Source organism: Sus scrofa, chromosome X, assembly GCF_000003025.6.
Source record: "Sus scrofa isolate TJ Tabasco breed Duroc chromosome X, Sscrofa11.1, whole genome shotgun sequence".
Classification (NCBI taxonomy): Eukaryota; Metazoa; Chordata; class Mammalia; order Artiodactyla; family Suidae; genus Sus; species Sus scrofa.
In genome coordinates this window covers 70,998,917-71,017,466 of record NC_010461.5, presented here as the reverse complement: position 1 = coordinate 71,017,466, position 18,550 = coordinate 70,998,917, and positions in this window count along the sequence as shown.

Below are 18,550 nucleotides of genomic sequence, written 5' to 3'. Positions count from 1 at the left end.
CTTGCAAAGACATATCTAACAAAGGATTTGTCTCATAATATACAAATAAATCTAACACAAACAATCCCATCAAAAATAGGGAAAGCTTTGAATAAACACCTGGGCAAAATAGCACACAGACAGTACATAAAACCATGCCTAGGACTGGGAAGCAGAGAAACAGTGGTCCAGCTCAATTCCCTGAGTCATGTGTGACTCTGGACTGGTCCTGCCTTTCATGGAGGCCTCAGAAAGATGAAGATGAAGAGAGCCAGTTATGCCTAAACCTAACTCTAACCCTGATTACTCTCACCACTTTCATTTGACATGGTCTAGGAAGTCCTACCAATAGTAATTAGATAAGAAAAAAAAGTAATATGATAGTAGACAATGAACTCAAACTGTCATTACTTGTAGTTGACATGATACTTTATATAGAAAATCCTAAAGATGATACCCCAAAACAAATAGAACTCATTGGAAAATTCAGTTAAATTGTAGAATAGAAAATTAATCTATAGAAGTTGGTTGCATTTCTGTATATTCAAAACTATCAAAATGGTGTTCATTGACAATGACATTAACAAAAATAAAATACCTAGAGTTACATCTAACCCAGGAGGTAAAAGACATATACTCAGAAAACTGTAAGACATTGATGAAAGAAATTGAAGATGGCACAAACAAATGGAAAAATATGTCATGCTCATGGATTCAAACAATTCATGTTGTTAAAATGATTCCACACCCCAGGGAAATATAGAGATTTGATGCCATTCCTAACAAAATACCAATGGGATTATTTGGAGAACTAGAATAAAAATTCTACAACGTATATGGAAACTCAAAAGAACCTGAAGAGCCAGTGAAATCTTAAGAAGCACAAACTTGGATGTATCACATTCCCTTATATCAAACTATACTACAAACCTAGAATCTTCAGAACAAGGTTGTATTGGCACAAAATAAATACACATAGATCCATGGAACAGAACTGAGAGCCCATAAATAAACCCATGCTTATATGGCCAATTCATCTATGACAGAGGAGGTGAGAATATACAATTGGGAAAAGATAGCCTCTTTTATAAATGTTGTTGTGAAAACTGGATAGCCACATTCATAGGAATCAAACTGGAATCCTTTATCATACTATCTCCAAAAAATAACCTCATAAGGAATAAAATATTTCAATGTAAGACCTTAAGCCATAAAACTCCTAGAAGAAAACATAGGCAATATGTCCTTTGACATCAGTCTTAGCAGTATTTTTTTTAGATCTGTCTCCTCAAGTAAGAAAACCAAAAGTAATATAAACCAATAGGATTCTATCCAATTGACAAGCTTTTCAACAGCAAAGGAGAGCATTCACAAAAGAAAAATGTGGCCTTCTGAGCATGAGAAAATATTTTCAAACAATATATCTGGTAAGGAGTCATATCCAAAACAGATCAAGGACTCATACAACTCAACCTCCAAAAAAACCAACCAAATAATGTCATAAGACCAAATATTTTTTCCAAAGTATATATACAGATAGCCAACAGACCCATGTAAGGATGATCAATATCACTTAGAGAAATGGACATCCAAACTAAAATGAGATTATCAGCTTACACCTAAAAGAATGGCTATCATCCAAAAGACAACAAATAAAAAGTATTGGAGAAACAAGTATGTATACATGTATGTGTAACTGGGTCCCCATGCTGTACAATGAAAAAAAAATTATTGGGGAAATAACAGTAAAAAAAAAAAAAGATATTGGTGAGGATGAGGAGAAAAGGAAACCCTTATGCATTTTGTTGGGTATATGGAAAACAGTATGGAGATTCATCAAAACAATTTTGAAAAGAACTACCATATGATGCAGGAATTACACTTGGGTTTATCTTTCTGAAGGAAACAAAACCACAAATTCAAAAAGATATAGGCACCTCTATGTTCATGGAAGCTTTATTGACAATAGCCAAAATATGGAAGCTGCCAAAGTGTCCATCCATAGGTGAACAGATAAAGAATATATATATATATATATTTAAAGTTTTGAGTTCACGGCAAAATTTGACAGAGTATAGAGGGGTCCCACATGCCCCCGCTCTGCTGTTATTGCTCTGCCATCCCCCCACCCCCACCTCTACCTCCAAACACACATTCACAATGGAATATGACTTATCCATAAAATAGAATGATATATTGCAACACCATGAATGGACCTAGAGGGTATCGTGCTAAGTGGGATATGTCAGATAGAGAAATGAACTCATAGATCCTGAGAATAAGCTCATGGTTGCCAGAGGGAAGAGGGGTTGGAGGATGAGTGCAATAGATAAGAAAGGTGGAGTGGTACCAAATTCTAGTTATAAAACAAATGCACACAATAATGTGAGAAAATGAAATGTGTACATATATGTATAACTGGGTCACCATGCTGTACAGTAGAAAAAATTGTATTGGGGAAATAATAATTTAAAAAAAAAGAAACTCAAATGCCATGGGGCTGTAAGGGATAGCATAGAGAATAGAGTCCATAATTCTGCAATAACATTGTATGGTAACAAATGGTAACTAGATTTATCTTGGTGATCATTTTGTAATGTATAAAAATATTAAATCACTATGCTTTATGCCATAAAACTAATATAATATTGCCCATCAATTATACTTCAGTTTAAAATAAAATAAAATAAATATTATCTTCAAAAGTGAAAAAAAGAGTTGAGAGTTCCCATTGTGGCTCAGTGGGTTATGAACCCAGCTAGTATCCATGAGGATGCAGGTTGAATCCCTGGCCTTGCTCAGTGGATTAAGGATCTGGCATTTCCATGAGCTGTGGTGTAGGTCACAGATGCAGCTTGGATCTAGAGTTGCTATGGCTGTGGTACAGGCTGGCAACTGCAGCTCCAATTCAACCAGTAACCTGGGAACTTCCATATGTTGCAGATACAGCCCTAAGAAAAAGCCAAAAAAAAAAAAAAAAAAAAAAAAAAAAAAAAGAGCGTAGTGAGATAAAAAGAGGATGTCAAATGTAATTTTAAAAGGGCACTTTGGAAGGATGATGTCTGCTGAAGTTCAACTCTCAAGTGGCCCAGAAAAATTCAGGACTTGAAGAGGAGCAACCATGGAATATCTGGAGGTTTGTTTGTTTGTTTAAATAGGCTTTGTTATATTTTTAAAGTTTTGAGTTCACAGCAAAATTTGACAGAGTATAGAGGGGTCCCACATGCCCCCGCTCTGCTGTTATTGCTCTGCCATCCCCCCACCCCCACCTCTACCTCCAAACACACAGTGTTCGGAGCCTCCCCAACTAGCCTATCAACATTCTGTGTGTTGGCTACTATCAACAACTCTCCACAGACACATCATGATCACCAGAATCCAGAGTTTACATTAGGATTCATACCTGTGTCATATATTCCCTGGGTTTTGATATTGATAAATGTACCTTACCGTGAATGTATTATACAGAATAGATTCACTGTCTTAAAAATTCTCTGTGCTTGGCCTATTTATCACCCTCAACCCCTCAACCCCACCACAAACCCTTGATAACCCACTGATCTTTTTACCCTTCCGGTGGTTTGCCTTTTCCAAAATGTCATTTGTAGTTGGAACATTAAGTAATGCCACCTTTCCAGATTGGCCTCTTTCAGTGAGTAATATGCATTTAAGGTTCCCCACTTGTCTCCCTGTGTCTCTATATTTAATTTCTTTTCAGTGCTGAACAACTTGCTATTGCATGGATGTAGCCCACTCTATGTGCCCATTCACCTCCTGAAAGACATCTTGGTTGCTTCGGAGTTCTGCAGTTATGAATAAAGCTACCCTAAACATCCAAGTGCAGGTTTCTGTGTAGATGTAAGCATTTGACTCATTTGGGTCCATCAGTACCAAGGAGTTCAAGGGATAGATTGTGTGTTAAGAATATGTTTTATTTCGAAAGACGTGGCCCATGTTCACAGAGTTTCTGAAGACAGTAGCTGAGAGTATATAACAATACTCAGGAGTTAAGCCAAGGAAGGAGGTAGAATTCAAAGATACCAAAAAGAAACATGTTGCTGAGGCAAAACCTTACCTCCATCCTCTTAGTTGACAGCTGGTCCTTAGAATTAAATGAACATGAAACAGAAGAGATGCATACACATTGATTTCCTATGATACAGGATTCCCTCCTAAGGAAATGAGGATGGACCCAGAGGAGTGAAAAAATCTAAATGATTTTCTGTTAGGTTGAACCAAGAGAGGGGATTGTGTAAAAGGAACTACACTATGTGGGGAGGCTAAGGCATATGAGAATTATATTGAACAAGGTCACTGCAGAATTTTGTGATTCTCAGTATTCTGCCTTAGATGACAACTATGTCATTATCCTTCCAGCAAAGGTGGGGAAGCTTCAATGGGGGCAGTGAGAGTAGAGAGGTGGATATGTTATCTCCTGCTTCCAGGAATAAAGTGGAGAAAAATACCTGCTGTACACGGGGGTAGGGGTCATTAGTTTTGTTTTTTATATTGTTTTTAAAGTATTCTTAGATCAAGATAATATTCTGGTTTCCTTTATATCTAAGTCCTTTACCTGGGGTTTGGCTTCTGACGGGAGAAGAAAAACATTTTTTTCTGACATAATGGGGCTAGACAGGCAGTGAAGGATAAGATAGGTGCAGGCCCATGCCTATTCTTTCCCCATAAGTTAGGAAGATGGTTCTGATCCTGCCAGATAGGACCTAATTTCTCAATTGATGGTCTAACAAGATATCATCTGAAAAGAGGAAAAGCAAAGGTCAGAGGAATGTGCAGATTGATGATAGATGCTGGGGTCTCCTGAGCAATGACTTTGTCAGAGGTACACACACATCCAAGGTCTCTGGACCACCAAGTTTACGGAAAATTTTGTGTGTAGGTGCTTTTGAATGTATGGTGCTAACATTGGGCCATTTTTGGGGTATTTTCTCCAGCTCACCTGAGCAGTGCAATAATGCCAACATAAGATGGGGCTCACACAGGGATGGCATTGTGCCAGAGCAGGGGAGATAGCAGTAAGTTATTGAGTTTAAGTAATTTCTAAAGGAGTCTCTTTGAAATGGATGAGGTAGAGGGAGACCAACTGGATATCTCTTTACTTGTTTGTTGGGTATTGGGAGTGGGTGTTGTTTTCTTTCTGGACAAAGCAAAAAAACAAACAAACAAAAACAACAAAAAAACCCTTTAAGTGAAGGTGTTTTTGCAAGGTGTCTGACAGGATGGGAGGGTTCAGGTCAGTCCATGGGCCAAGAAATCTAGAGAATCTGTAATGGCTCAGAATCAGGCCTTTCCTCATAAATAGGCAGAGAGGGAAATTGGTTTTGGTCATCACAAAGCTAGCTGGCACTTCAGCGGTCACAACAGAAAGTTCTTAGAATGAATTAATTTTCAGAAGCCAGCATGCCTGCAGCCCTCACTCCTCAGGCCTCAGCCCCCATGGGGTGTATCTTTCTAGGAGAGCTTTATTTCTTGCTTTGAAGAAGACAGCAATGAGGTGGAAAGTGTCTCTTTTGCATGAGTATTTTTCTTAAGCAAGTAACATTAAATAGAAATAATGAATGTCATTAAAGCATATTTTTGAAGTGACCTGGCCGGGGCCCAAATACACACACACACACACACACACACACACACACACACACACACACACACATGCACATACACACACATCAAAGAGAAAGAGAGAGTGATCAAGACAGAGACAAACAGAATTGCAGAGAGAGAAGCACTGAGAGACAGAAAGAGAATGAACACAGGCTAGAGGGAAAGAGTAGAAGTCACAAAATTTTCATCTATCAGTTTATATGTTAGAACCCATTCATAATGTACATCCACTCTGAAAGGGTGAGGGAGACACAAGGATGTTTAACCAGGAGGCAAGAACACCTGGATCCATTGTGGCGGCTGCACACACAGAGGCCAAGATGTGACACTTGGACTCAAATTGAAACACCAGGAGGACCTGAAGGTTGTAGGCCAGAGGGACAATATCTTAATTTCACTCAATTTCAACCATCCCACAGGGGGACTGAGAGACAGGCGGGATGGGGAATGACTTCCCCTAGATACCTGGGCAGGCTCGGGCCTGTTTCAATTGTATTCTATGCTACGCCAGCCCTTGATATAATCATTCCTTTGCTAAGTCTGTGCATGAGTTCCATGTGATACTAGACCATGGCTTTACCACACACTTAAGGTGTTTATAGGACTATAGACCTGATGGCCTTCCTAGGAAGTAGATGCAGAATGATCACCACTGTGCAGATGGGGCACTGGGGAGACTCTGTGAGGTATGTGGCTTGTCCAGGGTCACAGTAATGGTAAGGAGGAGGAGCTGGGTTTGAACCCAGCTGTGTCCTCAGAGCTTGGGCCCTGGCTGCACCCACGCCTCCTTAGGGCTGTGGGGTGGGCTGTGTTGGTGTCACTGTGCATGGACATGGCATGGGGTATGGAGTAAGCAGTCAGAATCCCACAGATATCTTTGGGGAAACTTCATGTAATGAGGAAGTATGGGTAAGGAAATCTCACTTCCCTGGCAATAGAGCCCAACAACTTGGAACTTGGGTAACAAGGCACCTACTTCTAGGGAAGCCCCCTACTCAGCTCACTTGGTATAGATGCTCAAATGGACACGTTGTGTTGTGTTCTGATATCCTCAGGAAAGGTCATAGTGAGAGCATTTTCTGATGCTACAGATATTGGTAGCACCCTAGATGCATTTGGCCATTTGCCTCTAAGGACCCAAAGGTAACACAGGGAGGCCCAGGGAAGGCCAACACAAGCCAGGCCACTACTCCGATCTCGGCTGGCTTCCCTCCCTCTATGTGTAGAGGTGGGGGGTTATGTAGTGTAGATCTGCCTCAAGCAAGAGGAGGCTGATAAGGAGTTAGAAGCCTGGTGGGTTAGTCATGTCTATACCCCAGGTCAAAGCTGGCTGGGTAGGGTTTAGAAATCCAGGACAGACCCTTTCTTCCCAAGGTTTATCCCAAGCCATTTAGGATTATTTCTGTCCTCCTGGGTGGATATCTGAGTAAAATAAGTCTATGCCTGATCTGAGGAGAGAGATTTGAGTGGAGTGGTCAGAAGAAGCAGTGGGTCCTGATACCTCTGGTGGACAGGGTCAGCTGCTGGTCACTGTCATTTCAGAGCCCCATACCAGAGATCAGCGAGGATCTGGTCAATGGAAACATGCACTCCCTCTCCAGATGAGGGGCCAGTGCAACATATTGCCAATAAGGGCCAACACGGGCTCCCAGTGAGTGTGGCCCAGATGGTTCTCCAGAATCAGGGTCCAGAGATGAATGGGCAAGGCCTTCTGTACAGATACCACCCAGGCCACGCCCCAGGGTCCAGTCTGGGCTCAGTCACTGCTCGGTATATCTGTCTCTGACATGGAGCACCGTGTTGCCCTTCCCCTGAGTCAGCTGGAGGGCCTGGAGTCCACAGAGTCAGAGCCCGAAGGTGAGAAGGCTGAGAAGGCAGGGGTAGGTGCATGTGAATGTGTGGGAGGGGTGAGTGCTGGACCATACAAGGAGGAGTCCCCAGAGGCTGACATTAGGCCAAGAGCAAAAAATGGCCCCAGACCACCCATCTGGTGGATTGCAATCCGAGCAGTTTCTGAGTTGGGGCTTCTCAGAAAGGCTCTAGGACAATTTCTGTCCTTGGAAAAGCACATGGAATGGCAGCATGAGGGTAAGTATTTTTTTGCTCACGGCTCCAGCAGGAGACCCAGAGCTAGCTGATGATTCACCAATCAGGCAGGAAGAACCTGCACCTGTTCCTGCAGGAAACACAGAACTAGATAAAAATTCACCACCCCTAGGAGTTCCCTGGTGGCCTACAAGGTTAAATATCTGGCATAGTCACTGCTATGGTTCAGGTCATTCCTGAAGCACAGGTTTGATCCCTGGCCTGGGAATTTCTGCATGCCATGGGTGCAACCAAAAAAAATAAAAAAATATTATTAACCATCTCTGCATGGAGAATCAGCACCCATTCCTTCTGGAGACACAGAACTATGTCAAAATTTACCATTCCTGAAGGGAGAACCTGCACAGACTCTTACAGGAAACCCAGTGTGATTTCAGAAATCACCACCTGCATGGGTAGAGCCAGCTCTGTACCCACCATTAGTGTCAGATCCAGATTTACACTATCAACCTTCTCACCTACCTGAAATTTACTTTCCTTCCCTTATCTTTATGTTTAGGTGTTTTTTAATTTAATTTTTTCTTCCACATTGTTTATAGCATCCTGTGCTTTATGCTTTAAGTGTAAAATAATAAAATTTGAACTTTTTATATTTTAAACTGTGCAATTCAGGAGCATAAAGTACATTCATAATGCTGTGCAACCATCAACATTGTCTAGTTTCAGACTATTTCAGTCTCCCCAAATCAAATCCTCTATCCAAAGCGTGCACTCCCCATCTCACCATTCTCCAATCCTCCAGCCTCTCAGAAGCCCAAATTCTCTTTCTTTCTCTGTTGCTTTCCCTCTTCTGGAGGTTTCCTATAAATGAAACTATACAAAAGATGGCTTTTTGTGTCTATCTACATATTTTAAGAGGGTATTAGTGAAATTTTATTTTTTTTTTATTTGAAATAGCATTTTTGTTATTTGAAAGGGAAATCCAGAATGATTAAAAACAAGATGTACAAAATGAAGCCCTTTTAGTAAGTATGTGCATTACCTCAGGGTAGACACTGGTGTTCTAAGTGTGACACCGGTGCCAGAAGACAGAAGGGAAATGCTTAGCTCTAGCTGTGGCAAAAACAAATAAACAGGATTCCCCATTATGGCACAGCAGAAACAAATCCGACTAGGAACCATGAAGTTGCAGGTTCAATCCCTGGCCTTGCTCAGTGAGTTAAGGATCTGATGTTGCCATAAGCTGTGGTGTAGGTCACAGATGTGGCTTGGATCCTCCATTGCTGTGGTTGTGGCTGCAGCTCCAATTTGACCCCTAGCCTGGGAACCTCCATATGCCACAGGTGCAGCCCTAAAAAGCAAAAACAAAACAAAATGAAACAAAAGCCCAAAACAAAGAAAGAAATAAAAAAACCAGGAAAGACAGCTGGAAGGATAAACTGCAAATTGGAAAGAATTCCTCCTAACCGAAGGTCAGAGAAAGGTTTAACACACCTGTGGTTCAAAAAAACTCTCAAAAATCAATTTTCTAAAAATAAACAGCATATACATGCAATTCCAATGACAGGCAATGCATATGGCCAATGTATGTTAGAGATGAGGACACACACTAACCTAAAAACTATGGAGACAGAGTTGGTCACCATCACACAGTCAGGTTTCTACTCTGGTGATCATCAGCCCAGATGACAATATGAGGAAGCAGAGGGTCCAGCAGATCCCCTAGAAGGAAGAGTGAACAGGCACTCCTGTCTGAGAGAACAGTGTGCAGGACCCATCAGGGTTCCACACTTGTATCATTTTACTAGCAGTCTTGACTCTTAGAGTTGATCCCACTAAAGTTCTTGCACAATTTTCGAAAGATTTCTTTTCAAAGGTATTTAGCACAGCACTGGTTGAAACAGTAGAAGATTGGAAACACTAATATTCATGGAGAGAGGATGGGATCCATCAGTCCTGGTGCACATGGACAAATGAATGCTATGCAGCTAGGAAAGTGGGTGCAGGGTTTCTACTTGATGACAGAGGTGACTTTAGGGATCTATATATGTAATGCATGTGGATCAACAATCTACATCCAGGATCCCATCTGTAAGACCACATATGTGAAATAAACATAAATGTAAATGAATCTGCTGTGTGAAAGAGACAGAAGAAAGGAGGCAGAGCCTGAGAGATATGCACCAATCCATTCACGATGGTCACTTCTAGGGTAGGATTTGGAAACCTCTTCGCCTTTATGTGGTATTTCATTTTTTATACTGTATGTGTATTACTTTAATAATTCTAAAAAGATTAAAATCATATGTCGTGTGATGATCCAGTCATTACTCATCAATGGAGTAATTAAGGTACATTATTTTGTTTTAATTTTTAAAAGATTTATTTAAGGACAATAAATATTTATGACAGTAGAGTAATGAATTCTAAAGGAATTAAGAGCCAGGTAAAGAACAAAAGCTCCTGGTGACTCACTTCCAGGCCAGCTAGGTGGCAGTACATGGTAGGGGTGGGGCAAGTTTCTCGAAGAGATTCTGTATGTTCTGAATCAGCATCCAACAGAGATGAGGGAAAAGGTGTATAAGACTTGTACACTAGGAGTTCCTGTCATGGCTCAGAGGTTAGCAAACCCAACTAGCATCCTGGCCTCACTCAGTGGGTTAAGTGAGTTGTGGTGTAGATTGCAGATGTGGCTTGGATCCATGGCTCTGGCATAGGCTGGAGGCTACAGTTCCAATTTGACCCCTAGCCTGGGAGCCTCCATATGCCACATCTGTGGCCCTAAAACACAAAAAGACAAAAAAAAAAAAAAAGGAAAAAAAAGACTCGTACACTGAAAACAACAATTTGAAAGAAATTAAGAAAGACTTAAATTCGTGAAACTAATCCCACATTCATGGATAAGGAGGCTTAATTCTCTTAAGATGACAACAATTCATGAATAGATCTAAAGATTCGAAGAATCCATACCAGGAGTTCCCATTGTGCTTCAGAATTAATGAACCTGACTAAGATCCATGAGGATGCAGGTTTGATCGCTGGCCTTGCTCAGTGGGTTAAGGATCTAGCATTGCTGTGGCTGTGGCCATCAGCTGAAGCTCTGATTGGACCCCTAGCTGGGGAACTTACATATGCTTCAAGTGCAGCCCTAAAAAGAAAAAAAAAAAAAAAAGAAAAAGTAAAAAGGAGAATCCCTAGCAAAATCTCAGGTGGTAACTTGAAGAAATTGACAACAAATCTAAAGTTTATGTGGAAAAGTCAAAAGCTCAGAATAGATCAAGGAATTTTGGAAAAGAAAAAATTTGGAGGTATGGAGAGCTAAGCAGAACTCCATGGTTCTTATAAAGACACTTGAAAATGAGGACACTTGAGATTCAAGAGATGCAGGGAAAAAAAGCCTTCTTGGAGCCCCCCTCATCTGAATAAAAGCTGAAACTTCTGAGAAATGACCATAGCCATCAATTCCCTCTTCAGGTTGGCTTCTAATCCCTGAAGCGAGACCAAGAGTAACCATACCATAAATCCCTTATGTAGGGCATTTTATGACCCTGAAGAAAATGCAAAGATCACTCATCTCTGTACAGACAAATATTGTCACAAATTTTCTCATATAGCATTGTTTTCCAAAGAACCTATTTGTCTTTCTTGAAGAAACTTATCTGTTCTTCCCATGGAAGTCAACTTTCCCCTCTTCCTTTCAGCTATTAAGTTAGGTTTATAAGCCTTTAACTTTCACCATGAAACATGTTATTTACTTTCTTGATTGGCTCCTGTGTGCTTAGAAATAAACCTTTCTCTTATTCATCTACTCTTTATTTTTTTGTATTTTATTTTTTATTAAAGTATAGTTGATTTTCAATGCTGTGCCAGTTTCTGTTGTACAGAAAAGTAGACCAATCATATTGTGTATGTGTGTGTGTGTGTCTTTGTTTATTATTATACTTTTATTATATTATCTTCCATACATGGCTGCCATTTTTCCACCCTTTTTACTGCAATTATTTCAGCCACGTTTAAGCTACAAAAAGGCTTATTGGTTTTGAATCACATTTGGAATAGATATACCTTTGGATAGCCCTTGGGAGGAAAAAAAGTGTTCAATACTGCCAGGAGAATTAACCGGTTGTCTTAGCCAAATACACAAGACAATATTTTCAAAGATTTATTTTGAAGGTCTCACCCCAAAACCCCCATTGAAATCTCTCAGATGATCAAATTAAAAGACAAAGGGGTATCATAGTGAGCCTAAGAACACTTCCATAGCAAAAGGATATAAAGCAAAAATTAAAATTCATGTACACCATCAATCCTCCCACACATATATACACTGTGTTCATGCCATCTTCCAGATGCCCTCCTGGAGAAAATCCTCACCAAGATCACAAATGGCCAGATACTTTGCCAGGAACTCCTGCTAATTTTCAGAACTTGACCCAATCGGTGGCTGATATTCAAGGCTTGAGAGGAACTATTTGTGAGGCCTTCTCTGCTAAGACCCTACCTGGGCTAAAATGGAACTATGCTCTCTGAGGGAGAGAGGGCGTGCCAAGCCTTTATGGAAGAATCTATGAAAACATCCCAAAGGCACACAGCTCTAAATCCACACACAAGAAATTTTAGATTTGCATCTTAGTTGGAAAACTCCTTGATATAAGGAAGAAAATTCAAGATAGTGGAATTGGATGAGCAGGTCAACCTCTTGAAATATCATTGAGAAGGATATGTGATTCTTTGAAGAATTAAAAACAACCAACCTTGATTTACTAATGTCATCTACACAAAAACCAAAATGTGGTTCTGGGAGAAATTCAAAGCCCATTCACCCTTCTGATCAATATCAAAATCCCCACTTTCTTCTCATGTCTGGGCATTGGAAAAAGAACTGTCCTATACTCAAGACAGAATAAAAACTTAAATAGCAAATTCTCTACACCTCTGATAATCAGAAATATGCCAGCAAAATTCTTATTAAAATGCCCTTGAGCCCTTCTGCCAGCAAGAACTGTGTCCTCCAAGTTCTGAAAACCAAGTCTTTAAATGCAAACAAGAAAATAACTCTGACTTGATGGTGCCTTCCTTTTAATTGTGCTTCTTGTCTCCCATCATAAAAATATAATACATTTATTTTTTCACCTGAGAAGGGCAATTAAAACCTCCCTCCCTGCAAAAGAAGATCACAATGTTTTCTTCCTTTTCATGCCCAGCCATTGAAATTGAATTGGTCCACTAAAATAAGTACCTGACACTAGAATGGAAAATGTTAATTGTAGACAAACTGGGAATTTTATCTACTCATATTGACTTTTAAAACACCAAGATGGCCATATGATATTTCCAAAAATTCCTCTGTCCAGAATTTATTTCACAGCCTCCTTAAGATTACATATCAGGGCAAATCTGAATCTTAAAATCTTCCCCACAAATATTAGTAAAAAACTGTTAGATCTCATGAAGCAAGTAATCTTTCTTGTTATAGCCACCAGAAACACAATTCAGAGCCTACTAGTTTATATAAACAGATAATTTTTATTACTCAGTTTTACTGACTTATAGCTAAATTTTTGGAAAGGAAGATATATCTATTTGCGTTTGTCTATGTGATTATGTATGTCTTTTATTATGGGGCAGTCCTCAATCAAGAACTTAGGAGGGTAAAGGGAAAACATGATTTTGTCTCTTATACACATGCGATAAAATACAATTTAGAAATACAAAGGAATAAACCATCAACCTATGCAAAAAAAAATCATGGATATATTAAAAACACTGTATACATAAAATGGTTGAAATGGTTAATGCTATGTGTTTTTAATCACAATGGAAAAAATTAAGTACTGATACATTATACAACATTGATGAACACTGACAACAGCTTTAGGGAAAGAAGTCATGCAGGAAAGCCCACTCAGATCATATACTCTTCTTCGGCATTAAATCCATCAAGGTTTTGAATGTGAGGGAAAGTTTATGTAATGGTTCCAGAAAAAGAAAACTGGATCAGAATTTTAAAAAAGACATTTCCATAGAGTTGGGGCAGCTGATGAATGTTGAAATGGGCCTGTGGATAGGATCATAAGGAGGAAACCATAACAATTTATCATTTGGGTTTATGTGCTGGTTCCTGGAAAGGTGGCTCTGCTTTGGATAAAACATTCAGGAATATTTTGTGTTAATGTGTAAAACTTCATGCTGATATTTAAAGTTTTTTACACATTTGAAATATACTAGAAAATAAATTACTTTTCAAAACAATACCATACCACACTAGAAAAACAAAGAAGACATAAAACTTTGTTATAGAGGCCAAGCCTTACCCAGACCCAGTTCACCCAAAGTGGTGACCCTCATAGGAGTGCAGACAGTATTAAAACACTGTGGGAAGATTATATCAGGAGCCACTATGTCTTGGGTGTCATGGATAACCTAGATGTAGTTGAAACAGTGGGCTTTCTGAATTCTAGATTTCCACATCAAACCACCAAAATACTATTAGAACTACAAAATGAATACAGTAAAACTGCAGGGTACAAATCAATACACAAAAAAATGTGATTATGTACACTAATAATGAACCATCCATCAGAAAGAGAAATTAAGAAAACTATCCTACTTGCAATTGCATCCAAAAATAACTATGAAGAAATTTGACCAAGGATATGAAAGCACACTAAAAACTGCAAGACAACAATGAAAAAAAATCGAACACAAAAAAGGAAAGATACCCCATGCTTATAGATTAAAAGAATATTCTTAAAATGTCTATTCTACCCAAAGCAATGTACACATGCATGCAATCACTACCAAAATTCCAATGGCATTTCTCACCAAAAGAGAGCAAATAATCTTAACATTTGTGTAAAGCCACAAAGGACTCCAAATAGTCAAAGTGACCTTGAGGAAGGAGAACAGACTGGAGGCAACACCCTCCCTGACTTCAATCTATATGATGAAGCTAAAGGTAACCAAAAGTGTGGAACTGGCACAAAACTAGGTACACAAACCAGAGGAACAGAATAGAGAGCCCATAAATAAGCCTACAGATATGTGTTCAGTTAATTCACAAGAAAGGGGCCAAGAACATGCAATAGGGAAAGGATAGCCCACTCAATAAATGGTTCTGCAAAAACTAGATGCCACAACCAAAGTTGACACTTCACACTGTCTCTATCACACAAAAAAACTGACTAAAACCTTATGACTCTCCTCTCCTGGGTCCTCTGAAGACAGACCCTCCTTCAGCAGTCAGCCTGCATAGGAAGCTTCTTTCCACTTATTTTTCACTTTTCCTCTTTTTGCTCACCTTTTCCTTCAGGGGTACCACGTCTTGTGCAGGTCCTAAGAAGACTGGGCATCAGTTGCCCACCAACCCAAGTCTGCAGGCCAACCAGGAATTTCCAAGGGGCAGGTCAGGGAGGTGGGCTTTGCCTTCCCTGCCTTCCCAGCCAATGGGGAAGTGTAGATCCAGCTCCCCTCAAAGTTCAGCTGAGGCAAATACTTCTCCAGATTTCAGTCATGATAAATGAACCTAATCCTATCATCTCTCACCCCAAGAGGTGAATAAAATTCTTTAGTGGTTTACCATTACTCTTAGTGTATAAAGGAAACCCTTTACCATGTACTCCAAGATCTTCTATGATATTGTTCTCCTCTCCTTCCTCAGCTTTATCTGTCAATATACTCTTCTTGTTTCCTCCACTACAAGAAGTGATCTTTAGCACTCACCTATTCACTAACATACCTCCCAATACGGCACTTTTACACAAGCTGTTTCCTCTGCTTTGAATGTTTTTTCTTTCTCTCTTTATCTGTTTACCAACTTTTCATCCGTGTGTTATTCTTTCCTAGATCACTTCTTAGGGAAGATTTATTGGCCTTTGTTAAGTCCAATCTCTCATAGCATTTATTTTTGCTTTTTTTTTTTTTTTTTTTTTTTTTTTTTTTGCTTTTTAGGGCTGCACCCATGGCATATGGAGGTTCCCATGCTAGGGATCTATTAAGAGCTACAGCTGCCAGCCAAAGCCACAGCCACAGCAATGCCATATCTGAACAATGTCAGCAAACTACACCACAGCTCAAGGTAATGCTGGATCCTTAATCCACTGAGCAAGGCCAGGGATAGAACCCACAACCTCATGGTTCCTAGTCAGATTCATTTCCACTGAGCCATGATGGGAACCCCTACGTCCTCATAGCATTTTATGCCTCTATTTCTTAGTACTCACCACAATCACAATTTCATGTTCTTTTACCAAGTTCATTTATTACAGTGTTTCAGAATGTCTGTGATGACAGGAGGTTTTTCTCTTATTCCCTTTAAACTACCAGAACCAAGCACAGTGCATGAAACCTGGAAAGGCTCAATAATCTTTTTTTTTTTTTTGTCTTTTTGCCATTTCTTGGGCCACTCCCACGGCATATAGAGGTTCCCAGGCTAGGGGTCTAATTGGAGCTGTAGCTGCCAGCCTACACCAGAGCCACAGCAACGCAGGATCCGAGCTGCGTCTGCCACCTACACCACAGCTCACAGCAACGCCAGAAAGTCAACCCACTGAGCAAGGGCAGGGATCGAACTTGCAACCTCATGGATCCTAGTCGGATTCGTTAACCACTGCGCCATGATGGGAACTCCAATAATCATTTTTTAAATAGTTAAATGCTTGTATGAATGAATTGACCTACTTGAATACATAATTTTAATTTCTAAATGAATGATATCTTAATGGAAACAGAGGACTTACAATGTGCCAGTTTCATATTTTGATCTTACTTAATACAACAAATTCTTGTGACAAGTACTAGATTTATTCCCACTGTACAGTTGAGAATACTGAAGTTCAGACAAACTGTCACACTGCCTTTAATCACACGATTACCAAGTAACAGGGCCAGGATTAAAACTCAGATCTCTCTGGCTGTACAATGCCAGAGTGCCTCAATGATACCCTCTTGGGCAGGCAGGAAGAAATTGCTTTTAATAAGTCTAAGTTTTCTTTAATTTTCTTCTGACCAATAAATATTACATGTAAATCAATTTTTAGAAACAATGTTAGCATTCAAATCTATACTTTTTCTCCTTATAATTGACAAGTACACTTTTTGTATAAATGTGTGAAATACATCTGTATATCTCTAAAAAGAACCAAAAGCAAATAGACTTAGTATTATCTAAACTAAAGCATTGGAAAACAAATATAGAAATAATCATTTTTGCCGAGAACTATAAAACTTTCATCAAAGAAATCAAAGAAGATGTAAAGAAATGGAAAGATATTCCATGTTCCTGGATTGGGAAAATCAATATTGTAAAAATGGCCATACTACCCAAAGCCATCTACTGATTCAATGCAATCCCTATCAAATTACCCAGGACATTTTTCACAGAACTAGAACAAACAATCCAAACATTTATAGGGAACCACAAAAGACCCAGAATTGCCAAAGCAATCCTGAGAAACAAAAACCAATCAGGGGCATAACTCCCCAGACTTAAGCAATATTATAAAGCCACAGTCATCAAAACAGTGTGGTACTGGTATCAAAACAGACAGACAGACCAATGGAACAGAATAGAGAATCCGGAAATAAACCCTGACACCTATGGTCCATTAATCTTTGACAAGGGAGGCAAGACCATAAAATGGGAAAAAGAAAGTCTATTCAACAAGCATTGCTGGGAAACCTGGACAGCTGCATGCAAAGCAATGAAACTAGAACACACCCTCACACCATGCACAAAAATAAACTCCAAATGGCTGAAAGACTTAAATATACGACAGGACACCATCAAACTCCTAGAAGAAAACATAGGCAAAACACTCTCTGACATCAACACCATGAACATTTTCTTAGGTCAGTCTCCCAAAGCAATAGCAATTAGAGCAAAAATAAACCCATGGGACCTCATCAAACTGAAAAGCTTTTGCACAGCAAAGGAAACCCAAAAGAAAACAAAAAGACAACTTACAGAATGGGAGAAAACAGTTTCAAATGATGCAACTGACAAGGGCTTAATCTCTAGAATATATAAACAACTTATACACCCCAACAGCAAAAATCCAATCAATCAATGGAAAAATGGGCAAAAGACATGAATAGACATTTCTCCAAAGAAGATGTACAGATGGCCAGAAAACACATGAAGAAATGCTCAACATCTTGATTGTAAGAGAAATGCAAATCAAAACTACCATGAGATATCACCTCACACCAGTGAGAATGGCCATCATTAATAAATCCACAAATAACAAGTGCTGGAGGGGCTGTGGACAAAAGGGAACCCTCCTGCACTGTTGGTGGGAATGTCAACTGGTACAGCCACTATGGAGAACAGTTTGGAGATACCTTAGAAATCTATACATAGAACTTCCATATGACCCCACAATCCCACTCTTGGGCATCTATCCGGACAAAGCTCTACTTAAAAGAGACACATGCACCCGCATGTTCATTGCAGCACTATTCACAATAGCCAGGACATGGAAACAACCCAAATGTCCATCGACAGATGATTGGATTTGGATGAAGTGGTATATATACACAATGGAATACTACTCAGCCATAAAAAAGAATGACATAATGCCCTTTGCAGCAACATGGATGGAACTAGAGAATCTCATACTGAGTGAAATAAGTCAGAAGGAGAACGACAAATACCATATGATATCCCTTATAACTGGAATCTAATATCCAGCACAAATGAACATCTCCTCAGAAAAGAAAATCATGGACTTGGAGAAGAGACTTGTGGCTGCCTGATGGGAGTGGGAGGGAGTGGGAGGGATTGGGAGCTTGGGCTTATCAGACACAACTTAGAATAGATTTACAAGGAGATCCTGCTGAATAGCATTGAGAACTTTGTCTAGATACTCATGTTGCAACAGAAGAAAAGGTGGGGGAAAAAATG